The 27,048-nt window shown below is 39.6% G+C and overlaps 1 protein-coding gene across 1 annotated transcript in view; it reads left to right on the top strand.

The window, feature by feature from the left end:
• Window positions 1-27,048, top strand: part of LOC129367939 (zinc finger MIZ domain-containing protein 1-like) — a 113,430-nt gene that overhangs the window by 35,007 nt on the left and 51,375 nt on the right. The gene's annotated exons all lie outside the window — the stretch shown is intronic.

Raw genomic sequence — 27,048 nt, 5'->3', positions numbered from 1 at the left:
TAAACGAATCAAAAAGTGAGACGGCTAGAAATCCAGCATAGAAAATGGATTGAATGGAAGGCTGTTTGCACTATGGCGATCTTTTAATTGATAAACATGATTTAAATTGTCTTGTAAGTTTTCAATAGTCACACATTTAATTTTCAATCTGCTTGTCTCTCCTCTACACATTATCACTTGTACCTTTAAAAATTTTTTATCATGCTGGTTGTATTGGTGCTTCTAGGTCACTTTGTAAACAAAACAAAACAAAAAAAAATAGTTCAAACTAATGTACTGTGAAAAGTTTTTAAGCCATTGCTAAAAGCTAGTCTTTATTTTCTTTAAAGAATTCAAAAAGTCTCCATCAATAATTTCAAAAGATACTTTGGACTTTTGCCACTTTTTTACCACCCTTTCTGACATGATGATTCTTTGTTTCCTCAAAATATTTGGCTAAAAATTAGGTGGGTTTGCTGGTAATAGTTCACAAGTTTACAGATAGAATCAAATATCAAGCCTGTTACTACAAACTGATTTCACTGTTGTCAGTCAACACAGTAATTTAAAACAACAAGAGCTTTGTTTTTGCTGCCACATGTCACCATTTCTCTGTTAATCACGTGATAGCTGCAGGTCGTATGCGGCCAGTGTGGGCTCTGCTGGCAGAACATGTTGATTTCATCAGGACCTCCTGGGGTCTTACACTGAGTAACAAAGTGCTTAGGTTCCAGTTCGAGCTTCCACACATGCCCACAAGGTTATGAACGTTCTTTAAATCAAGAAGCCACAATGTGTAGCTCAATGCTTCTTCTTTTTTTTTTTTTTAAAGAGATTTACTTATTGAAGTAAGGATGTATTTGGTGTGTCCAGCATATGATACATCCCAGGCACGGATTAGGATTTAGGACATCCAGAATGAGCACAGGCTCACATAATGTATCAGGAGGGTTGATCTTGATTAGAGCTGCCTGAATGCTATGAAATTTGGTGCCCTGACAAACATCTGCCTGCCACACAGCTGAGTGGGATAAACCAAAGTGCTTATTGTGGAAATGTCAGGCAAGGGTAGACAGTGATAGCAGGAGAGATGGTTGGGGATGTGACACAAACAGTGACATGACGTTGAGTGCCTCGCAGTCAGTTCTCTCGATGTTGGTGACAGACTCTTCCCCTCGCTCTGGAGCCTTTGTTGTGGAGAAAAATGTTTCTGAGTTTGACGGCATGGATGCAGTAAAGTAGATTAGTCCTTTTTACTCCCTTTATGTTGTTGCTCAGAGTTTCACAGTAGTGAAAAATATGGAATTTCATTCCAGTAACTTCCAGGTCTAGATATGTACAAAAATTAAAAAACAGAAGTATGGAAAAATATTCATAATTCCAGACTTTATTCTCATTGTGTATAATTTATGTTTTGATATCCTTACCTCATTCTGCATGTCCTATCTTTCTTTTCATTTCTTTTTTCTTGGCATCATTTCTTCCCTACTTGCCTCATGTAGCTCATGTCCTTCCTCTCCATTTTCTTTCCTCTGCTCCTTTTGTCCTTCAATCCCTAATATTTATCCTACCTCCTTTGCTTCCTTGTAGTAGTTTCCAACCCATCCTGATGTTTTCCTTCCTTCTGCCCTTATATTTTCTTTCTTTTACTTCCTTGTGTATTTTCTTTGTACCTTGTGTTCTTTATATTTTTCTTCTTTGTATTGTATTCTTCCTTTTCATTTTCTTCTGTCTTTCCTTATTTGTGTCCTTCTCCTTTGTTTAGTTTATTCCCAGTGTCCTTCATTCAGCCATGTTTTTTCCTTGTTTTGGTGTTTTTCAAGTTGCATATCTAAATACTAGCCAATGTAGAAACACATGCTATGAATTAATGGGGAAGTATTAGTACTGTATGTCTTACCATAAACTTGAAGGACTGAGGACATGAGATTGGAAAAGTCTGAAATTTCCACCTTTTTTTTTACATGATTCTTACTGAAAAATGTACCAATTCCCTCATGGTAATTCAGCTTATGGGTTTAATTTTTATCCAAATGTGTTCATGGTTGGTCTCGTTTTCTCTTTCTCTCTCTGTAGCCTTAGTGGAAGCACTAATGAGTAACTGTGTTTTTCTGTGAAATGTGAAGGTGCAGACATTCTGCTAACTTCTCTAAAGGAAACAGGGGGAGAAAAAAGCCCTTCCTGTCAGTGGTCTCTCTCAGTTCTTGTGAGATCTGGAACTGATAAGTGAGAGGCCTCTGGTAACTGAACAGGAAGGATAGAGGGCCTGGCCCCAGAGTCCCAGCCTCTGCACACATGTCCACCACCCCTGCTAAGGCAAACAAAGGGAGCAGAGCCTGCTACTTAACTTCAGGTTTCACAGTCTTCGAGCCTATTAGGAGGATAATCACTAGAGGATTCCTGTGTCTGTGTGTTAAATATAGATGAAAGTGTTAGATGAATGCTCTGCAACTGTTGTTCAAAATTACCTTGACCTTTTTCCACATTTTTTCAATGTTACGCCACAAATGCCACTGTTTTATATGGGGTTTATTGTAATCAACAAAATAAAGTCTAGTGCATCATGATGGTTGGACATTTCTGAAAAGTGTGTCATACATGGAGCCCTCTGCAGGTTTTTATCTGTAAGAAATTTTAAACAATGTTTTATTCATCTTTTGCTGTACAATTATATGGCACTTTATTTAAATTTATTAATTAAAGTCTCAAAAAAAAGTGCACGGGAGTTTGTGACTTGTTGTTATGACAAATTGTAGAGACGTTTATTAGTGAAAGATGGAACAAATGTTTAGAAGAAATTTTCACCAACGTTAAGATCTAAAGCTGAGGGAACACTGACTTACTTGTCAAACCTTATATATTATGTAAGAGACACTAGAATAACAACTCTCGATCTGAATAAGGAATCGCTTCATTATTTCATCTCAGGATCTCACATGTAAAGCTTTTCTGTCTGCATGACTCAGAGGTTCATTGTTGCCGTTTATCAGATCGCTGAAGGCACACGACAAGAGTTGTGTTAGTAACTGGATTTAAAGAGATAACACCAGGTTTCCTTCTTGTCGCGTCTCATCGCAGCTATCAAGGTGGGAGTGGATGAAGGTTCCTCATAACTTTGCAGCAATGGGGATTTTCCAAGCTATTCCAGCTCCTGCTCATCACAACTCCTTGTGAGGCGGAGTATGTCAAAAGAAATATATTTCTGACCAGAGATATTTTTCAGGGTGGTATTCCCACGAGAAAGCACAAGATAACATGCCAGAGTGACGCTTGAATTATTGGCCCATTAGTCACTGGAGAAAACAGAGAGGGATGAACAACATTCTCCTATTTGCAGATAGTCCTCCCTAAAGTATCCTTCTCTCCAATCTTGTAGGAGCTGGAGGGTGGGGGTCAGAGAGCAGAGCCGGAGGTATCCTGGTGCACGCCTTGTAGCAGATGACCCGAATGCCTGTTCTAGGAACAGGACAGCACAGCACGGAGTACCGCACTAAAAATAGACGTGCTGTCATCTCCGTTTTTCCCCGTAGACACATACAGACATAGATACGTGCTCCTACATCCCTTCGCTTGCACCCTGAACTGGTGCCGGCGCATGTCTTCAGAGGTGGCTGCGACCACTTGTAATATGTCGGAGACAGGCCAGAACATGTTTGACTGACAGGCCAAGCGCGGCGGAACAAAGTGTCTGTGTGCTCAGGGCAGATGTTCTCCGCTGCCTGCTCCGACGGTCTGAGTTGATGCACACCATGAGGAAGCCATTAAAGCGACACAACATGGTGACGTGACCCTGTTCAAATCAAATCTTTTTTTTTTTTTGGTAGGACCTGTGCTTTGTGTAAACTATCAGCTCTGGTTCTGCTCAGACAAAGACACTGGAAATAAAAAGGCGATTACCAAACAAATGAAGCAGTGCTCACTTCCTTTGATGTCAAATTGAAGTTGATATCCCTCTGACAAGTCTTCAACTTGTCAATTTCCTCCTCATGATGAATGGCTTGAACAAGCTGCGCCTCATGAGCCAACAAATTAATTAATGACAATCTGTAATGTATTTAAGACCACTTGGCATTCATTTGCTGGCTGGGGAAAAGGTTTACCTTTCTGCTGCTTCTTCAAATTTACCCAAATTAACCTTCTTTTGCTTGATACCAATATAAATCACGTTCAGTTTTCTGTGAGGGTAAAAGCACATTCATTTGATGAGTGGGCTTTTTTCTGGTGCTGTTAATGACTCACACTCATTGAGCTTGCCCAGTCTCTGTTAGTCTCTTGGAAGTATTATTGGTCCTTGAACTGATGCGTGGTTTTCAAATTTTCTTCATTTTCATGTCAAATTGTGGGTAATCAGTCAATTTCACTCTGATATCCCTCAATAAAGTTCTATGCATCCGGTTGCCACCTGAGTGTAATTCAGTCTTTGTGAAAGCATCAGAGGTTTGTTGGAAAACATTAGTAAAAATCCACATAATGGAGTCCAAGAAAGACACTAAAACACGGTGTGTGAAGCATCATGCTGTGGAGAGATCTTCTTCCAGAGTTATTCTGGAACAAAATGTGTGAGAAGCCGATAGTCTTCAGACTGATTCGTCTTCTTGCAGGAAGCGAGTTTTATGTTGGTTGATCAAAAACATCTCACTAAAATATATGAAAGTTTGTTTATGTTATGTGGCTAAATGTGAACAAGGTCAAGAGTTATTCATTCTTTTGGAAGGAACTGTATATTATCTGTTTGTAAAAACTGAATAAATCTAATGAAAAGTCTGTAGTTCTATGATGTGGCACTGCTCTCACCAACATCTCAATTGTCCAATTTGTAAAATATTGTTGAAGTAAAATGACAAATATGTGTCAAAATCTGTTACAGTTAAAGTTTATCTACTTCTGAAAATTATGTCACTTTCTCAGAACAAGTAGGGTTCCTTGTACTTTTCAATTAACCTTATGAACGGCTGAAGCATTCAAGAAACAATGAGGGGAGAACAGTGCAAACTGAAAGTCTTGCAAAGAAACTAGAAGAAGGTTGGAGAGCTTTAATTGTGTCTTTTTGTTTGAATGGGTGAACATATTTAGGATCTACTGTGAGTATGCGTTTGCATTGAAGTGCTTTGTGCCAAGATTTAATGCCCCGCTTTGGTACTTTCATAGATCAGATTTTTTATGAAGCAAATACTTGTTTTAAAGCCAATAGTTTTAAAATTCCATAGTGCAAAAAGTTCCCATTGTCTTCCACTGGCAGTCAGATTAAGATGTTCAAAGTGGTCCACAGGATGGAGTTTAATCAGCTAAACCAGATTCAGAACTTGGGACAAAAGACCAGAAATGTTGAGCTTACATTACACAAAATCTTGTTTTTTACTGTGTTTTTTTTCCTGTTATTAAAAAACTAGACTTCATGAAAGGTTTGTAAAAAAAACATTATGCCTGCTTACCTGAAGCTTCATGAAAAGACTGGTTCAGTCTATGCACTGTTCTCTTTGGATATTCACACCAGTTTATTTATTTTATGCTTTTACTTAAGCATAAAAGCTGCAGTAAATACGCAATAAACACCACAAGGTGAACATTTTAAGCATCTCTTTTCCCCATCGAAGCTGCAATTTTAAATATTGTGTTTGCAAGCATTATCAAGTATGCTTGACGTTTAGCTAAAAATGAACAGATTAAGAGAATAAACACGACTTCAAGTGGTCTTAGGTCGCGTCTTAAGTTTTATTATTTTTCAGCTTGATACTGCTCAAAGCAGCAGTCGGAGGAGGGAGGCGCTTGGAGTCAGCGGGCATAATTCACATAAACAGCATGACTGCCAGGAAACCACAACAGAGAGAGCAAGCTAATGAAAACTCTGAACTTCGTGACAGACAAGCCCGCTTGACCAAACAATTTGATTATGATGTTATTTCTGACAGCCCCGTTGGTTAAACTGGATGATTAAGCCACCAGGGAAAAACAGCTGTTTTATGTGCTGCCTCTTCTCTTTATAAGTGCCTCACGATGATGAGAGTAAGCGCTACTGACGGTGGAGTTCGAGCTATCTTTGGGAAGGATTAGGAAAGACTGAATTTGAGCAGAGGGGAACAGATAGCAGGGTGGCTATGAAACATTCATGCACCTGGGGACTCTTTGCAAACCAGGAACTAGCTGAGCCAGTAATGAAGTAAAGAGAAGAGGCTTTGCATTTGTCTGCATACTTGTATTCAGTTACTTAAAATCCCTGCTGCAAATAGTGATGAAGTGAGAAAATCGAATCTTTGGCTTTTTTCTAATGTTCTTTGTCATGACCAGTTAGACTATAGGTGTGTGTGGCAAGTTGTCGCTGAAAGCAGGTCAGTACGAGATGAGTTATTCAAATCCTTTCACTGATCTGCTCCGAACTTTCGGTATGCCGGCGGTGTGCCAAATTTGGACATCCCCAGTTGCCCCAGTCAAACATTTGTCTCTTCTGAACTCATGCCGATCAGTGGCCAAGCACTCCCTCTGAGACTGGAGAGGAGAGAGGAGAGAAAGAATGGCGAGATGAAGAGGGGAATGAGGGAAAAGTAATATTTAGACAGCTGCTCGTGTGGAGCTGTCTATCGCTGTCAGTGGAACGCGGGAGGGGAGAAGCAAGGAGGTATTTTGGCGTCCTCGGCTAGGCCCCAGACAAACTCCTGCTGCAGTATTGATGTCACTGTGCCCTCCTGACAGCAGACTGTAAATCACAAGACAGAGTTATGTATAGATTTACAAACACCTGCTATCTGGACCCGTATATCACAGCAGTATATAAACCGACAGAGCCGAACAAACCAAGACAACCTGCTGAAATATTTCTGAAGGTAATGCATTATAGAAACTTATCTGAGAGCTCTTTGTCCATGTCCCCGTCTCAATGCAGTAACTGTGGTTGTGTGAGACAGCTGGTCACATGTCTGCAGTCCTGTGCTAGACTGGCCCTTTGCCTTGAGGTGGTGGATGGCAGCTGACTGCTCTGATTCACTGGGAACTCGACTTGTGTGCTGTGTGCCTCACAATGGATTGACTCATAAGGAGTTGACGCCAGTTCATTCATTGTCCATCTCTCTACCGTTTTATTAGGACTTTTTGTTTCAGTTCACTGTTCCCTTTGTGTTTAGATTCAGACGGACCTGTTTCCTTGGATACATTCATGCGTATGACTGGTCGGTTTTACCATTTCCGATCATGCAGTTCATCGTCCTGAAGGAAGAATGTGGACCAATTTAAGGGCTTGTCAGTGCAAAAGGGAGATGATTGATGCAATTTAGCATTAAATAACATGGTTGTACCAGTTGACAAGCTATTTTTGCTGTTTGCTAGTTAATCATATTGATGCTTCTGTTTCTCTGCTTTGAAAAAGATATGAGTCTTAACTGCGGTTTGCTGTTGGTCATGTATTAGACATAACAAAAATGCATGCATATATACATCATATAAGTGAGAGAAAACTAACAGAATTTAAAGAAAATTCTTTAAATTATGGTGGTGGTAGAATTGTGCTCTGTAATTATACTTTTTTGTCTTGCATGGCCTTCATTAAACAGCAATTTGACAGGAAAGGGGGGGAAAACATGCATTAAATGACCAAACACTGGGAATCAAACCCTGGATAACAGCGTTGAGGACTGTAGCCTCTGCACATGGTTTGCCTGTTTTACCAACTGAGCAACTCAGCGTGTGGATTTGATTTGAAGTCCAACTGGAAACACAATGGAGAAACTGTAGCAAAATGCAAAATGATGCTCCATTCAAACATAGTATGAGCTATTTAGTATAGATTCTAGATTACTAACTCAGGGTTACTGAATGCAAATACATGTCATAATTTGCTGATTTTGATTTAGAAAACATTTGAAAACCATGAAGCATCATTCCTCCACTCCTCCACTTAGCAACCATGCACCATTATGTTCTGATCTGACACAGTAATTAATGATAATGTTTTAACTACAAAGAAAATTACAGTTTTTCACAAATGTTTCACAGCATGCATACAAAGTTTGCTTTTATGGATACAGAACGAAAATAGACAGACAAAGTAACTACACGTGGGTCAGAAATGAGGTCACAAACTGGCAAATAAGTAAATTGACCCGGAGCCTATGTGATCCCCACTGTGCTGTCTCATTAAGTGCTTCATTTTGCTTTGTGATGACACGAATTAGCAGGAAATCACTACCTGTGGTTGCTCCCCTAACAAATAGTAGCATGGTGTGAACCCCACCGCACCACAGCCACTAATTGCTGCTGGATATTAGAGTAAGGCCTCTTAAGACACTGACCTTGCTTTAGCCAGTCGAACGAGAGCGCGTTACCGTGTTGAGTTTAGATGAGAGGAGTCCCCTCATCTAAACTCAACATATCAATTATTCATTCTGGCTCATCGCACTTTATTTATTTATTTATGTTCTTTGCTGGACAACATGCTAAATGACATCGATAAAGGCCTCCATGTGAAATTTTAATTGTAACGTGAGGCTATCAAAGCAGAAAAAAAGCATAAACTCCTGCCAACTGGCTAGCTGCATGCCAGGTACAAACACAGAGAGAGCAAACTGTGCTGCCATCCAAATTCTGAGTTTTATAATAGCCACTGGATTGGATTTCAATTACCTTTTAAGATGACATGACAGCTTTTCATCATTCTCGTCATTACTCATCACCTGGAGCTACAGTTTTCACTATACTTCCCCCCCTCACTTAGTATAATAAAACTCTCCATGTAGTGTAAATAAATAAATCTACACACATTGATGCATTAGAGTCATGCGGCAGGATTAAGTGAGTCAATCTGCAGCTTTTACAGCTTTTGGGTGTAAATGACTGTAAATAGTGCTGAGCAGCAACAAGGTTACAGACTCAAGTTGCATTTTCATTATGATAATGCAATGCGAGCAGAAAGACACTGGCACTACACCAAGTAACAGGGCACATGAGGTAAAAAGGCAAAATTTAATAATAATGATGATAAAGAGCTGATTGCTCAAAAAAAGCAAGTTTGACTACAAATCATCAGCCAAACCTGATTTAACCTAAGATGATAAGTTGCATTCTGATGCTCTTCTGCTTCTCTTTGAAACCAAATGTTCTTATCGCAACCCCCAAGCAAACATGCAAACAATCTGGCCTGTGTGCTTCCAGTCACATGATCTTGAAACGCTGGGGAGCCGCTGTGTCTGTCCTGGTATTTCCTGGAGCTCCGATAAACACATTCTCTCCATCTCTCTTTCTTTTTCTGCCAGTCACACCATTCAGACAAACAGTACCAACGATGTATATTTGTATAACAAGGTAAGATAGGTTCGAGAGCAGAAACAAAGTAAAAGTATAAATGATCACTCCAAAGACCTTACAGCTGACCTGACTCATGCTCTAAAAACTCAAGACATGAGATCTTAAAACCAAAGATTTCACTAAAGTCTGTACATGATGTGCAAGAATAGAGAAATTCACTCTTTTATTTAAAGCAACAAGGAAAAGGTTGACCAGGACATGTCATGTATTACTATAATTCAAGTGCAGAATATCTTGTCATGGCCTTAGGGCTGCAGCATAGAGGGTCTCATTTTTGACCATTAACACATAATACATTTTGTCAGACACCATGCAAGAACAAAGTTCTGTGCAAAGTTCTGTGCAAAATTAGGTGTCAAGAACAAGTTGCAGCAAATCTCAAACCAGGACTTCAAGAGCAGAATGGTGTCATTTTGTTCCTGGTGGATATGATTTATATCATCTATTTAAGTATATTTTCTAACAGCAAAATATGAGTCAATTACAGAAAATTGCTTGAACTAATAGGTTGTCAAGTGGCTGTGAGATCTGCCTGTGGCAGGTAGAAGCCAAGATGCAGCTGACACAAAACTATCCCTGGCAGACGACCTAAAAGTTGGGTACAAAAAGAGGAAACTTATGCAAAACGTTCATGTTCAAATGTTGGGCCGCCCGTCCTCCATCTGACTAAATACTGTTAGTATTTCCCATTGCTCCCGACTCCACTCGGGGCAAAGGTGTACAGAAAATGAATGGACGGATTAATTTTCCACTGCTTTGTTTTGACATATTTGAAAAAAAAAAGAATCTTGAAACTCAGTAGCTGGAATTGTAATGTTCTTCTTTTAGTGATATACCTAATCTCCATTTCCTCAAGTAATCCTCTTATGTTCTGGATTCAGATCTTTGTTTGAACTGAACACTATAAGTGGAAAATATGTTCTTTATGTGCTTAAGTTTAATTTAAATATTGATTTCTGTTTTTCTGGCTTTTGGGACCAAAACAAACCTCCTTCTTATACTTTAAGTTTGAACTATTGCCTCTTAAATTGACCTTACTTGACTCTAAGTTGCACAGTTCCTTTCTGGAGTTGTGCAAGCTCCAAATAAGGCCATGTTTATGGTTGAACTGGGGAAACGGGTTGACAGGATACACCCATTTAACCTTTGAGAACCAGCAAAAAGAAAGGAAGTCATTCATTTAGTCTCCTGTGATAAATCCTGGGTGAATAGTTAACTCCGTCTGTCCTCTCATTGATAAAAAGATGATTTTAGCATCACTTTCCACGGTCGATGATTCTCACTTTGTTTCTTAGCGGCCTGTGCTCAGCCAAACTAATTTTGTGCGTGCTCCCCTGGGCTTGAGGAATAGTTTTGTGAAACCATGCATGAATGGGGAAAAATTGATTTGTTTGTATATCATCTCAGCATAATGGGATTTTGTCCTGACTCAGTGACAAAACCTGATGTAGGAGGGAAAGGGAGGGATTACTCTAGTCGCTGGCATGTTCATGTTCTGCTTCGTTGTTGTCTGAACCTGATAACAAGAACACCACAATACAAAGCTGTCCATTGTGGAAAGAGTTTTTTTTTTTTTTCACTAAAGTCATTACACCGATCAATGCTTCTCAGACAAGCGCCAGGCTCAGTCAACACACTTCGACAGGGAGGATTGCCTTAAAAATATGTAAGAACCCTAAGCTTATTCTTAATGTTTAAGCAAGCCAAAGTACACACAACAGACCTGCAATTATGTGGATAGTTTTACTCACAATTCACACATCTGTCAGTGATGGGAAATGGATTTGAAAGGTTTTTCTAACTTACTGAAAGGTGTTTATGAGACATTGAGTCGTAAAGTTTAAAAGTCATTAGCAGATGTCTTGCAAAAGTAGTTATCTGCTGTTGATTTCCACATTTTGCTGCATTACAACCACAAATGTGGGATGTGATGAGATGAACCAACACCAGCTAGCACGTAGTTGTGAAACAGAATAAAATTGGCAAACTATTCCAATATCTTTTGACAAATTAAAATCTCAGAAGTGTGGCACATTTTTAGGGCATGCCTATACCAGCTCGGCGCCTTCGAAGATTGACAGCTTTGCTCAATCATTCTGGGCAAAATGGCATGAGTTCAGTCAAGCCTCAACCATGGTCACATGTCTTTTGCAGACTGTAGCAGGTTTTCTCTTGGAATCACCCGCATTTGCCTCCATCCATCAGTCAAGTCTTCCCTCTCCCAGATAAAGAAAAGCATTCCCACATTATGTTGCTGCCACTCCCATGCTGCATTGTGGGGGTGGTGTCAAGAAAAAGAAAAGCAATTATTGCATTTCAAACATTCTTTGCCAGTACAAATCCTGCACACAATATAATTTAAAATTTTTGTGTTAAACATTGCGATACTGAAGAAACCATGGCATTACTGGGGGATATCATGCTGTCGGAATCTAACGGCAGCCCCTTTCTGGTTATAAGTGATAAAACATTCTTCCCTCTGTTTACATGGCTGAATGGCACATGGGTGTGTGATGCTGGATCAGCTCGAGGGGAACTGCAGGCAGCAGTGTTGGATGGGTAGGTGGAGTTTTTTGGGGGGTGGGCTGGTTTGTAAATAGATCACTCTGGATTAAGAGTTGCCATGCTGGGGCTACGCTCTGTGCAATTCTGTCCTCACTAAGCACTGCTCACATTTCCTTACACCGCGGGAGGGCTGCGGAAGCCAGAATTTTTGCACTTTATCCAGGTCAGATCCAAACTGCTCTCAGTGGTAAATCTCCGGTGCTGGCGACTCCACTGACCCGGCCCACCCCTCTTGCCACCGTCCCGTTTCTGCAAAGGCCCTTACGCTGCTGTTATGAAATCACGCTGCCCTCATTTGGCTCTTTAAATATCTACTCTCGGATAAAATTTTAGATCAAAACAAAAATGCCGGCCAGATTTGATTTTCCCGTCTTTCTCCACATTAAGCTAGTGAAAGAGAGTTTGCCTTGCAGCGTATGTATGCATGTGTGTGTACTTGGAAGTAGGTCATTGATTTGGAACTTGGACACTGATTGTGTGCTGGCCTAGAAATGAGCTATAATCAGTGTCTCTCATACCAAAACAGCTTTTCATAAGTGGCAGCTATTTCAAGGTCAGGAAACAGTAGCGTCACATTGCTAAACATGCAGACAAAATCTGTTTATCTCTCATTCTCAGTTTCAGCAGATCAGTGTTGGCAGAATTTACTCAATCTTTCAAGATTGCTCATTTTTATATCCATTACCTGAGAAGAAAGACTGGGTATATCTTGTTCATCTCTTTTTAAAACGGAGAGAATGTACCAAAGCTGTGGGCATGCCCTGTTCTGTCCTCAATGAGGGTATGATGCACTCATTTGGATGCCATTTGAGCCAATAATGTAAATATCTGTGGTCTGTAAACAGGCCAAGACATGATCTAATCTGTCTCTTACATAAAGACTCCAGCCAGAGCTCTCTCCTGGAGTATGAGGGAGTTTTCCTCGTGGCCGCGTTGGGATGAATCAAAGCTGGGAATTAACTGTCAACCAGCATCATCTCATCTCCCTCCGTCTGTTTCTGCTCCTGGCGGAGAGTGAGCGCTGCAGTAGATTTTCCTCAAACGCCCCCAGGAAGAAGCCGGTATTTTGCTTTTTTCAAAACATAATTCAGCATAGATTCAGCTCTGCTTATAGCACAAGTTGCTGCTTTTGCTTTAAGAGCTAGCCTTACTTGATGGGTTCTGGGGCAAACTCTTGTACTCTGTTCTCCTCCTTAACCTTTGCTTATGTGAAATATGGGGCTTTTGCTGGTCTGGATCAGGCATCGGGCCACGATGAGATTTTAACGGTATGGTTGCCATCACGAAATAATTAGAATGCAACAATCAACCAGAAATGTGCCGGGAATTTCCAGAATTGCACATGTATGCACCACTGTTTATGTACTGTATTTATTAGATGAAGTGCTAATAAAACCTGCTGAAATTTGTAGTTAAAATGTGACGACAACAATCAGCACAAATTTATCAGGCACAAATTTGAATCAGTCAATTTTTTCTAATTTGCATCTGAATGGTGATCAGCAGGCCAATCACTGTTAGAAATTATAATTTTTTCTATTTTAATAAATAGGAACATGCTTGATTTATTTATTTATTTTAAATGCTATCTTTACTGGGGACCTTTCTCACTATAAATTAAAAATGGGAATCCTTCAAAATCCTAACAGGCCTATCAAACATTAAACAAAAACCTAAAATCAGTATCAGCCTCTCCAGAAAGTCACTGTGCCTCTTTGCCATTTCATAATTTTTGGAGTTTTGGTAGCTTGTAGCTTTTATTATTATTATTAGCACTTCATAATGACTATATGTCCATTTGTACCAATTAGGAAGATATTTTGTACCTGCCACTGGTGGTTTTCCACAATCTATTTGTTATTTACTGTATGGAAATGTGTGTATGTGGATAAAAAAAATAGACATAGACGTAGAAGTCTACAGTGAAGTTTCAGAAAATAAACAGAAGGCAAATTTGTTTGGCAGAGTTTGAGTACATGAATGCGAGGTTTTGTGTTTGTTCGATCTCGTGGAGGATGGTTTTTGACAAACATTTTTAAACAAAAACGCATAACATGGTTGAATTGATTTTATTTGACATAGCAAAGCAATAATTATTTGCATTATAGATAAAACATGGGATTGCAAACAAAGGTAGAGTGTAGGAGCCTTCTTCTTTCAGCCACCTGACATGCAGTGAGTAGCAACAGATGGGCAGGGAATGTGCCGTTAGTCTCTGACTCGGTTTAATCCAGCGTTTTATTTAAGGGACTTTAACCCATTGGGACAGTATAATGGAAATCTTCTTGTGGTTTTAAAACTGTTTGTTAAACATTTTACCTGAAGGCTAAAGTCCTCTCCTCTTCTCTGTGGCTGTGTTCCCAGGTGTTTTCCACTTTTTGTAATCACACCAGGAAGACCTCCAGGGAACAAATTAGATTTTGCATACAGTCTCGTGTTTCATGGGAGCAACCCTGCGATGGGCTCCTCCTCTATTGCGTGTCTCCCACATGAAAGATCCTGATGATTTTAATGGGCCCTCGCCATGTTTTCATTTGTTTAGGCAGAGAGGGAGCTGGTCAACAAGAAGGCACAAACAAAATCCCATCAAAAGAAGAATCAGAACAGCTGCAAGCTGCAGTGGCTCTGCGAGGAGATGGAGTGAACGGGTGGAGGTGGGGTTGGGGAGGGGATTGACCAGAAGCGACATGGGAAAGAGAGGTGACCTGATTGCTCAGCTGGCCAAGAGGACTGGAAGGAAGCAGCAGGAAAGGCTGGTCCCCCCCACCCCCCTGTCCTCACCCTCCACCTCCCTCTCTTCGGTCTGGTCCTGGTGGGTCCCTCTGTGGCCTTCCTTTCCTCCCTTTCCCCTCCTTCCTGCCCTGCTGCCTGTCATGGCTCACTACATCGGAACAAAATGATCAGCTCTCGCCTCCTCATGAGCACGGGTCATCACGGCAGCCACGCAGAGGCTGAGCCCTTTGTATTAGATAGGGATCACTGATATGTGTGAAGAGAAGAAGGCTGGAGAAGTCAATGTTGTTTTGCCTTTTTATTTATTCATTGTTATTATTATTATTTTTTACAGCACGCATATGGTGAGGTGTTTAATTTTCATTATTGTATTTATTACAGATGGCCTTAAGGTTACCAATTTTGTGGCACTATTAATTTCATCCTGCTGCTCTCCAGAAATTATTAGTTGTGTGTGTGTGTGTGTGGTGTGTGTGTGTGTGTGTGTGCGTGCATTTATGATTGCTCTTTCTACAAGGAAGACCTCGTTCTCAGTTCCTGTTGCTCGTAATGTAATTAATTCTAATCGCAGTCATCGTAATAGCTTTTCAGATCAAATACCCAGGAGCAGTCCTAACAAAATAATCCATTCCTCTGAAAAACAAACAGCCAAACTCTCTCTCTGTGTTTGGTTTTGGCTCAGAAAGAAGAGCAGTCAGTTGGATTGTGCTCAAGTGTGGGGGTTTGGGGTGAGGGTGCGGGGGGTACATTGAAAAGCAGAAAGACCTGCACATTTGCATACCTTTTTAGCATGTGGTTAAGGGAGGCTTTATTAAATTCAACCCCTCCCCTGTGGGGTTGTCCTGACCATAGTGGGGGAGGGGGAATGGTATAGGCTCGCAGAAGGGGAGAGAAGGGTGGTCTCATCTTGGAGACAGGAGGCACCATCTGAGCCAGCAGACAAATAATGTTTCCAGACACAAGAACAAGGTGGCAGCAATGGCCAAGCGTTTTTCAGCTCAATAGTGCTTCACCCTCCTCCTCCTCCTCCTTGTCCTAAAACTGGAGAGGCTCGAGATATGGGGGCTGGGAGTGATCATTCGGAAATAAATTTTAGCCAGAAGATGAAAACCACTTCACTCTCCCAATTAGTGCTGCTGAAATGATTAGTCAATTAATCAATTAGGCAGAGAATTCATCTTAAACACTTCTGATGATCACTTACAGGTCTCCGCCTTTTAAATATGAGAATCAATTATTAAATATGTGTAACGCAACAATTTCAGTTTAGCTGATGGATCCATAATATCAGCATTAATGCAAAGATCTCAATTGTATGAACATGTTATACCAGGGATGTTTTAAATAGAAGTTATAAATAAAATTGAAATCAGGAGTTCCAAAACTATGGAAAATTACAGCTTTATAGGTTTAATATGTTTATAAAGGTCTATTTAAGCACTATATTACTTTTACTGTGCCTTTCATAAGTATTAACAAAGAAAGCTACTAGAAACCCTTTTGTAAGCCACCAGGTAGCTTATGGAAGGGAATACGTGGGGGAATGTTCTCCAATTAAACACCAAAAATGGCCTGATGAGACATTGAAGCTTTTACCAGTGAAGGGGTCAATAGAGCCAATTGACAAGAGTTGTAATAAGATTTAAAGAGTCCGAGCATACCTAAAAGAAGGCTTGTTTACATGATGACTAACCTTTACCTGTTTGCCTTTTCTCGTAAAAAAAAGGATAACAAGCTCAGAAGCCCTTTGTTGTTTGTACATAGTTCTGTGTGTAATGCGTCTTAGGTGAAGTGGGGAAAGCCCAAAGAAGTTTAAGCATGCGTCATGCAAGCTGAGGCGTCTTTTGGTTGTGTTTTTCCCAGGAAGAATCCTGAAAAATGTCCACCACTACAGAGAAGTTGGATTCATTCTTTGTTCAATTTGCTTCAAAACTTGGAAGCATGTTCCCAGTTGGAAAACTACTGGAATTTGCTCATTCCCTTGCAAAGTGACAAAGCTAATTATAGTTATTTTATTAATTTACCCATGACCCATTTTCAAGAGTGAATTGTTTTAAATAAAATCATTACTACTTGATAATCACTTTCTCTACTGACAGACATTCATCACTAGCATTGCTTGCTATATTAGCTTGTCAGCATTCTCGACACAATGGCAAATTGACAAGCTTTCTTTGAAAGGGACCAGAAAGTGCTGGAGTGGATTATTAGAATGTTCTATAGATTCTTAGCTTTGCAATTAATACTGTATGAATTGCAGATATACTGCGACATACTGTAAAAAACACACTCTTCTTTTGTAAACATAAACATTTTTACTTTCCACTGGTTTTATTTGTTCTTCTTTTACTTAGAAATATAGAAAAAAAAACATTGAAAGAATACAAATTTGACTACATTTACACTCCAGTCAAAGACGGCTCTTTTTTTTTCCACCCAGGAATGGAAAATTATGGGTTTTATAGTTTGTTTTTTTGTTGACAACAAGAACAAGTCAATTTTTCAAATCATAGCCAGATTACTCAGATATCCGCTTCTAAATTGGACACTTTGCAAGACAATCTCTGAATGGTCCTTTTGCTGTCCATCCAACTTTCACTTCCAGTCTGGTACTCTCAGTTTTCTACCATATGGCTGCAAGTTAAAAAAATAAGCAATGGTTAAAAGATTGCTTATTGATGTAGCTTGTCATGCATTTACCTGATTTGATTGCTCAACAATTCATAAAATAATGCCAGGGTTGTACATTTTTAACAGTGGAGTCTGATGACATTCTTATTAAAATGAATTATTCTTTGTGCAAAAAATAAATCATATTTTAGCAAACAATTGGAACTGATATTAAGTCCAGCTTTTTGAGCCTAGCATTTGATCCTTATTAAATTGGTAACTGCACAAACACTCGGTGGTGTTGTGGTAGTGCTTTGTTTGCTGCATGAAGTAACTGGGCAAAAATATTGGTGTTTGTGTTTTTGTTTGGAGTTGATCACATTAAAAATAAAGTGTCTGCTGTCACCAGACAATTTTATGATGCTTTTATAGTTTTTACTTACTTTTAGATTGCCAGATAACACAATGGTGCACTTTGAGTTGGAATCACCTTTTTTTCTGTTAATTTATGCTGACCCGATCCAGATCAGGTTAACCTGGAAAACAATTTACAATCTCATCTTTTGTTCTCTTTCCTTTAATCACCTGCAAACCTGAAAACAACCAAATGGCATCACAAAGTCTGAGAGCAGATTTCAGGTCTTTATTTTTCCTTTCGATGTGTTGCAAGTGTTGAGACAATGCAGTCTCACATTGAAAAGAAGGAACTTATTGAACAAATGATCATGTTGGGATTTTGCTTTTTACTGGTTGTTAAATGTTGTTTTTGAAAACTGTTGCTGAGTGATGCATCAGACTGGCTTGTTTGAACAAATCCAGGAATCTAATTTTATGATTTCAAAGAGAAGACGCCATAAATCTTACTTCTTCATCCAGGTTGACAAGCCAGACTTAGTTTGATCTTCTGCTGATTAACAGAGAACCATAGCAACTTTATCATTTGCACGTTCAACTTACTGCAACCTGGTTCAATTGAACTTGTAGCACTTAACGGTGGATGGACAGTTTACAAATTTATGTTTGCTTTATATTTTATTGGAAAATGTTCATCTATAAACAGATTCATGTTGTCATGACTGAAAGCCCTATTCAAAATACTTCCCTCAAAAATACCCTTACTCCTTGCTGTTTTTGTAGGCCCCACCTTAGCATTTGGCACACCCAAGGCTAGGGGGATGGGAGAACGAGTGTGAAGTGAAGAAATATCACAGATGTTAGTCTGCATGAACTCCTTCCCCTTTGCAGCCTTCCTGCTCGATATGACCTCTTTAGCCTCATTTTTTCCCCTCCCCCTCGCCCACCCTCCACTAAAGACAAATGACTTCTCCTAACCTAATTTCACTTGCAGCAGGCGAGAGGTCTGCCCTGACGGCTGCCGGTCAACAGAGCCGAAAAAGACACTGTGCAGATTCCAGTTGCACCAGACCCTGCAGTTTTCCAGATTTCCACCGAATCGTTTCTCACGTCAAGAAGATTTTTTTGGTAGAGTTGCCTCATAAATTGATTTATGCCATTGGATGCTTTTGCCTAAGAGCGAAGTTGTTGTCTCTTTCATGGTTAAACATAGAGTGTCATTTGGAGCGCAATCCTGTTTGTGTTAGGTCTGGTTAAAGGAAGGAATCTCGTCACAGTCCGGAGCTGGCCCTGTTTAAATGCTCTCCATCGATAGTGGGCAGGAAGTGCCGGATTGTCTTTGATTATTTGGCTTCTTTCTATTTCCCTGGGGACAAGTTGCTGCTTCAAGCCTGGCACAGTCTTTGTCATAACGAGGAACAAACTTTGATTGGGTCCTGATGTGTGGACAGAAGCTGTATATCAGGGGTGGAAAGCAATTCATCCAGAGGATATTAAAGGACCTAATGGCTATATAACTGGCAAAGAACAAACTTCAGGGAATTTCCATGTGTTTGTCAGCTGCTGGATTGCTCTGAGTCCCAAAGTTCAAAATGTGTGCTGTTGTGGTACAAAGATGAGGCTCTTATTTAGAAATGCACTGATACGATTTCAGTTTTGTGCAAGTTTTGACCTGCCAGTTGTAATTCTGGTCATTTGAAGAGTAACTCTTATGATAAACACTTTTTTAGAGGTTGGAAATTACTTATATGAAAGGTAAGAGGATGTCATACAATGTGTGAGAACAAGATTTTAAACTCGCTTTATCTTTTTATGAGTGATTTGCATGATCACCAATGTGATACAAGTTGAAACAGCAGCAGTCCCCCTGAAAAATGTGGCAGTCGAAAAGGCTACAAACATTTCTAATTCCATTATGTCCCACAACGGACAGATGTTTCACATTGAAATGTGACGGTTTCAAGCCCTTACATCTTAAGATCTTTTGCATTTTAAATTTCAGTCGATTTACGAACTTTCACCTGGCAATGCAGATTTTAGCATTTTCTGGTTTCTCTGGTAATTCTTTAGGAACTCATCAGCAAAAGTGGAATGACCAGCAATTGCTAAATCTAGCCATTTGTTTAGTTTTCCTTTAAATGGATACTTTCATCTATACTACCCACTCCTTTCAGATTGAAACTCCCTGATTCTAAATAGCCCCAACTTTAGTTTTTTTTATTAGTAACTTCCACTCTGAAAAGTGTTGTAGCTGTTAGGAATTTTGAGTTCACAGATTTGAAAAGGATCAGATTTGTGAGGACCTAGTCCCTGTTAAAGTTTTCAAGCCGAATCTTATTACCAGACAATTTTTGAGTAAATCTTTAATTATGTACTTTTTATTGAACATGATGCAGCCGAACATTAGAAAAACACACAAATATGACAACTTTGTTGACTCTTACCTACTTTTTCCCTCTCTTTTCTTTCTTTTTCATCATAATGAAGACTCTCCTTGAGCTTTAGCTACATGGTAACTGAAATATTCTAATATACTAAGTATTGCATCCCAGCAGTCTTTTTTGATTGTGGTACTGCACACATGCACAAAACACTTTAATTCCCATTTTTCAAAATATGCAGTACAAATAAATGACTTTGCCTTACAATGAAATTGTAATGACTGCAATTCAACATATTGTACAGCTCCTCTTAAACTTTAATTGTAAAAGAAACATGCTCATGCATTTGGAGAAGCTTGTTTTGTTTCTGTCAAGTTGTAGAAAGAAGTATGAGATGTTTTGTAGTAGCAAGCTGTGTTGCATTGACTTTGGACTCGCAGCTTTCTTTCTCTTCCGCAACAGGAACTGGCTAATTTCCTGAAGTTGATATGGCATTTGAAGACAGAGGGGAAACATCTGAGAAAAGGGTTCTCGCAGAGTTCTCTTCTTTAAAAATCTTAATGAATTTGTGGGTCAGTGCCTTTTAACATTTTACAGGTGGTGGAAAGAGTTTTTTTTTCTTTTTTCTTTCTTCCAACTTCGAGTCCGATGGGAATGAAAGAGGAGAAAAGTAGTTTAGTACGTTGGATTCTCCACATGCTCAGACGCTGGCTCATTAGTTGAGTTGTTTGGTGTCTAAAAGCACCAGATCACCTTCGCAGCGTTAAGCGTGCAGTTTTCAACGACTACTTCAAAAGACGCCGATGCTTTTCTTCCCTCAACCCCCCATTCACGGAGAGAAACAGTGTCTGTTTCTGCAGCCTTGATGGTCTTTAGGGTCAGAGGTCAGGACTTCACCAGAAGGTCATGTGCTGGTGGGCAACATGACCCTTTCTGCCGATGGCCTGACCTCCTCCCCCACCTCACTTTTCCTCTTTTCCGTCTCTGTTGATCCTACAAAGTGGGTAACACATTCAACTTTTTGGGTTGATTTAGAGAGATCTGTGCAGTGAGAACCTTGGGTCTTTGGCCGTCCTCATGAACAGAACTGCTGCTTCTTTAAACAATCCTGCTTGCTTTTGATTTGTTGTGCCGACGCAGTAAAAAACAGGAATAATTTTCAGACAAAGCACTTGTCTCCCTCTGTACAGCCGAGCCATTAAACTTGTGCAGAGAATTACTTGAGCTTATTGATTGGAGTCTTCTACCGTGTGCAAAATCAATGCTTTATTTTCTCTTAGGGTAGCCTTTCTTGTGTTTGTTTTTTTCCATCAGTGAAAATGAGAAGAAAGCAGGAGAGAATCCATAAATGCCATTGTATTTGTTTCTGAGTCACAACATTTAGCTGTGACTCTTTCTAACAAACTTGACTTTGTTTCCCTGTCATCTCTTAGGGACACAAATTATTTAATTTTATTTTTTATTTTTTTGCACATCGACGCTCCTCGTCGAAATGGTGGGTGGATGATGTCAAGCTTGTTTGTGCTGGTGTCGTTTTCTGACGACGATTGTCACTTTGACTCTTTGATTAGGTTTTAGTCCATAAAATGTCGGTAGATGTGAAACAAAAAGCCTTGTTGATTGTTTCACGTTTTGCAATGTCTCCTTCCTTTAACTGAATTCTCAAAATCTAGATTTTGGCTGCTAATTTTTTAAATGAAGACAATGTAAATCTGATGTTATCAAATTTGTTGAATCACCAAAGATACATTAAACATTTGATGCTGCTACAGCACTCTGCACAATCTGTGAAGATCTATAAAAAGCAACAAAAACAAACAAATAATAAATCCAAAATTTCTTGCAGCTACAGAATCTCACACATGTAATTTGCAGAAATAAAGCCTTAAATGTGACTGCATTCACCAAAGTCCTCAGAAAAAAATAAATCTAAGTCGTCATCCCATAAATCAATTTAAACAATGCAATTTTTAATGTCTAATTTACTTTTTTATGTTAATCAGAGTATCTGTTTTATATTTCTTTCTAATTAGAAATGGTAAAAATCAGAACCAGTGGGTCAGACCGCAAAGAGAACCAGTAATCAGTATCAACCAAGAAAAGTTTGATAAGAACAAGTATATGTTTCCCCACAATGCAGCTCCACTGCTCAGAGTTACATTTGCTCCTAAGTTAGAAGCTGCAAACTAAGACTTAAAACTATGATGGAAGTTGGTCTTCCAGCAGGACGACAGCCCTAAATATAGAGCGAGAGCTCCAATCTAAACTGTGCTGCAAGAAAGACTGGAGGTACTTTGATTGCCTTTTGTGGTACTCGAAGGACAGAAATTACAGTGCAAAATATTTTGGGAACTCAAAGATTATAGCAAAAGAGTCAAATGTGTCTGTTTTATACAAAAACCTGAATCAGCAATTCAGACAGTAAAAAAAAGAAAAAAAGGGAATTGGTACCAGGCAGGAAAAGCCTGATTGGTGTGTCTCTAATTTCAAGGTTGTAAAGAATTTGAGCATTGGTTTCCTCACTATGCAGCTCCTCTGAAAAGAGCTAAATATGCTGCTGAGTTCATTTAGTAGCTGCTGGAACGGTCTCAAACCACTTTGAGGAGATGGCCACTGAGGTCTGGTAAACCTACTTTTTTTTTTCTTTTCTTTTCTTCTGCGATGCAGCTCCTGAATTTTTTTAATTTTCTAACTTCATCCCCAGCTTACGCCGCTTCAAGTGATATCACTGCAGGCTTTGTATCAGATTTCTCTCATCTTCCCCTGGAGACCTACAAGATTTGGTGCAACTATGAGCAGAACTCCACGAGACCTGTAAACACACTTTGATGTGGGAAAATTACTGCATTCCTCTCTGCGCGTGTAACCAAAGATCAGAATCTCGCACATGTCCGCAAACACGAAAGAAAGCTTAATTCCATTTCTGAAGATATATAGCATCTTTAGGTCCAATACTGGCCACATCTGGTGTACCGCTGCAGCTGGACGTGAAGTTTAAGAGGGACACAAAAAGGAGGGGTCAGCGAACAGGAACAGGGCTGGTGACAGGCTGCCGGCATGTGGGGTGCTGTTGCTAACGAGAAGCCACGGTGCCCTCGGTGAAGGTTAACTCTCTGTGATTCAAGGGAGGCAGGAAGCGTTAGCTGCCTTCCCTGCACTTTTCCCATCCGCTGCCTTTGCCAAGCCTCAGCAGAGCAATCCAGCCCCTGTGACTGAAAGAGGAAGGAGGGGAACAAAGGCGAGAGTCAAAGAGAGAAAAGAAGAGAGGGGTTAAAAAAAAAGTTAAAAGATCCAGTGCTGCTCTGATGTTATGCATTTCTCAAAAAGTCTCCCCATGTACCCCACCCCCAACAACTGGAGCTGAAAAGTGGCCAGCTGTAGCCAGGTTCCAGCACAGGAACACAGATAATAGATATATTAACACACACACACACTCACGCAAGTCACAACACCTCATACCGAATCAACAATCGCATCTTTGTTAAATTATCCAGGAAATTGTTTGCGGTGCCTGATAACGCAGGTGTTTATATGGTAATAGCTTCTTGAGGCTGGATAAGAATGAAACAATAAAGTCATTAGGGTGTTACAAGCAGAAATGAATGCAGGCTCCTTCACTCGCACTGCAACAGCCCACACACACCCTGTCATAACCAGACGATCATTAAGGTTATTCACAAATTTATTTATAAAAAGGCTTTTGTCAGTCGCCTTAATGACCCCTGGATGCCTGTGAACCTGTGCCAAGCTGTCCGTGGAAGGGCTATTTATCTCTGCTGGCTTTATGCTTGTAGGGCAGATAAAAGAGAATAGCATAGAATGGAGTTTACACAAGATCCAATGGTAAGATCTGAGACATTAAAATTACTCCAATTAAAGGATTTATCCCCAGGTGTGGTGAGGAAACAAATATACAAAAGTGATCTCCTATATCCGGTGATTCCTAACAATTTTCCCATTGGGAGGATTTTCATATCCTTACAATCTGCTGCAGTTTTCTTGGTCTAAGTAAGAGCTTTGACATTTTTCTGCCGAGACCCTCCGGGACACACTTCTTTCTTATTTTGTTTTGGTGAACTGTGCCATGTGTTTAAATAGTAAATGTACACGGATGGCGATAAAGGGCATGCATCATCAGGGGTTCAATATAAAGAAATCAAAATCCATATTTACAGCTTTCTTCACTGTAAACATTTGTAACAAGGTGCTCTTGTCAGATAAGATCAAACTCAAACTTTTTTGTCTCACAAATATGTTTAGATCTGGCTTCAACTTGTGGTATCTCCTTTTCTTTATTATAGTTGAATTTTGAAATTTTGGTCTAAAATATTTACAAAGTCAATAGAAAGTTCTTCTGCTTAATGTCAAAAAGACAAAGAAATATAGAAAAGAATCTGATAAAATTTCGTCACCAGCCCTGTAGAAGACAAAGGTGTACAGTAAAGTGTTCTGGTCAGATGATAAACCTTTTGATCTAACACTAATCATTGAATATGCGGTCTCCATACCGATAAGTTGTGACAGAAAAAATTTGTTTTACTGATTTCTTTGAACTCGCTAGACTCTTTTAATAAATAACGAACATCCCACACTTGGTGGTCTCATCGTGTTCTAAGAGTTTATGATTTGATGCAGTCATCCATAATGTTTTGCTCCCATTTAAGGGTTTTATCAATTTATCTCTGCATTGTTTGCCCTTCTGTCAAGTGCTTGAACAACATTTGTGTGTGTGTAAAAGCCCATAAGAAGAATTAGCCGAGCCTCTGAGGAGAGTAAAGCCTCATACGGATGTGTTCAGGAGAGCTACAATGAGCGCTACAATCGCTCATCTCAGATGAGGACAGATAAATATGGATGCGATTTGTTAACTGCCTCTGCGCCTCCAAGTGGCTGAAACTTGATTTATAATTTTATAAAAAAAATAAAATAAAAATGACCTCAATTTACCCAGTTGAGATGTAAAGCATAATCAGCCATTGCCACCAATGTTTCTTTATCAAGAAAGGTTGTCTCATTAAAGACATATCAGGTATATTGAGCTCAAGTGCTGCAATCATCCAGTGTTTTCCGTCTCATCTTTCCTTTACAATCAGCAGGTAATGAGCGGCTCCAGACTGAAGTGGACTTTCTGTCTTTTTAAGCATTAGGAGTTCACGCTGATTAAATCTAATAGCTTGTTTTGCTTGCTAATAAGTAGCACATAGGTTGGTTTCCATATAAATAAAAGCTATAAAGGAATATGAGGAAGTAATGAATAGTTTGCATTTATTGACAGTCCATACAAGGTATTCATACCAAGTGAACATTTATTCACTGGGTATCACTTCAAAATCTATTTTATTGAGAGTTTATGTGATGGAACAACTCATTCACATGTAATTGTGAAGTGGAGGGAAAATGATGCATGATTTTTGAAATGCTTAGTGTAGTAGTACTCCATCCTGATCTGTAGGGCCCTACAGTCCCTCATGTGTTAGATGTGTCTCTGCTCCAGCACACCTGAATTAAATAATTGAATTACCTCCCCCTTATGCAATCATTGCTATCTTTGTGCTAATCCTATTAATCAGCTTTTTACTTAAGTCAGGTGTGAGGCAGCAGGCAAACATGTAGAAGATGAAGAACAGTTTTCAAGGTTGGTTTTGTTCCTGTGTGACACATATGGCTTCTAGCAAACCTTAAACGGGATTCTTTCAACAAATTCTCCCACCAATTCTCTGGATCGCTTCAGCTCCTTTCCAAAGTTTCCACGTCTAATTAGCAATATTTCCAAATTTTCTGCTAACTTTTAATGTTTTTTTTTGTTGTTGTTTTGTTTTTTTTGCAAAAACCCATAGTGGGTGCCTTTTCCACCCGGGTTTGCAGATTTTCTGAGGGTAACCCTGTTTCAGAAAAAAAATCAGTTTTTCTGCTACAGGAGCTGAACAAAGCTTTTCAGTAGTATAAACATAGATTTTAAATGTTTCCAAGCGTTCATTCATACAAACAGAAAATCTTATTCACAAATGCCAGATAGACTGGTTCAGCCCCGCTTATCAGCGTCACGGGCCGCACGGGGTTGAGATAGTACGCTACGAGTGCGTCACAGAGAACGTGTGATTGGAGGCGGATTCAGGAGACAAACTGTGTTTTATCTCTAGCATATCAATCACTGTGCACCGTGGCCTTCTCGCACACCACCAGCAGCTCAATGCTTTGTTTGTCTTCTCAGCAAACTTACTGTGAAGTGATGGTTTCTTTCTTCTTTATTTTTTGTCGTATCCACGTTTTCTCTTCTCAAAAAAACGGTGATGCAGTTTTGTATTTTTGCGGCAATGCAAGAAAAACTTCATCCAGACTGCAATTTGAAAAAGCTCAGCAAGAGCAAGGAAGATGATTCTTACTGACAGCTGCTTTTTCCAGTCAGTCGTTGTTCAAGTTCTCGTGTTAACACAAACAACAAGGAGTTCCATGAAACGCTCTCTGCTCTTCCAGATAAACTCTTATTACGAAGGAATTAGAGCTCCTATCTGCTCTGTGTTTTCCTTGTAAGAGGAAAACTGAGCAAATGAAGAGTGTTTACCCAGCCACGGAAGAGAGCAAGTGGAAGTGGGGAACAACGGCGTGTTTCCTGTTGCAAGATTTGTGAAAACTCTTTAATTAATTTGGGCCAGGTCTCTCGTAGGGAGCTTTCCCTAAACAGTGAGTGGAAATCTCCCCATTACTTCCTCTGCATATGTGGTCTGTTTACACACAGTCAAGCCCAAGCACCGGATCTCTTCTTTATCTGAACTTGACTTATTTTTGTTGAGATTTGCTCTTTTCACAAACAATCTTTGCATTAAGCTGCGAGGGAGCAGCTTGAATATACTGTGGAAGGAACTGTTCGTGTTTGATAGATAAATTGATCTGATTCCAAAGAACTAGTACAATAAAAAGGCCTTTATTATACTTTATGTAGCTGACAGAAATTAGCTTTTGAAAGGCTAATGGTAAAGCCTGCAAGTAAGACAAACCGGGCGAGTCTAACAGAAAAATCCAAGAAGGCTACACATTGGTAAGATGGTTTTAGCAGTCTGGCACTCATGATAAAAGGTCTTTGAAAACTTAAATTAAATTATCTTTTTACTGCAGTACAGTGGACCCCTGGGATTCA

This window comes from Poeciliopsis prolifica, unplaced genomic scaffold (assembly GCF_027474105.1).
Source record: "Poeciliopsis prolifica strain line A6 unplaced genomic scaffold, Auburn_PproV2 SCAFFOLD018, whole genome shotgun sequence".
In the NCBI taxonomy this organism is placed as follows: Eukaryota; Metazoa; Chordata; class Actinopteri; order Cyprinodontiformes; family Poeciliidae; genus Poeciliopsis; species Poeciliopsis prolifica.
The sequence above is the reverse complement of the archived record's forward strand: the minus strand, read 5'-3'. Positions and strand labels throughout refer to the sequence as shown.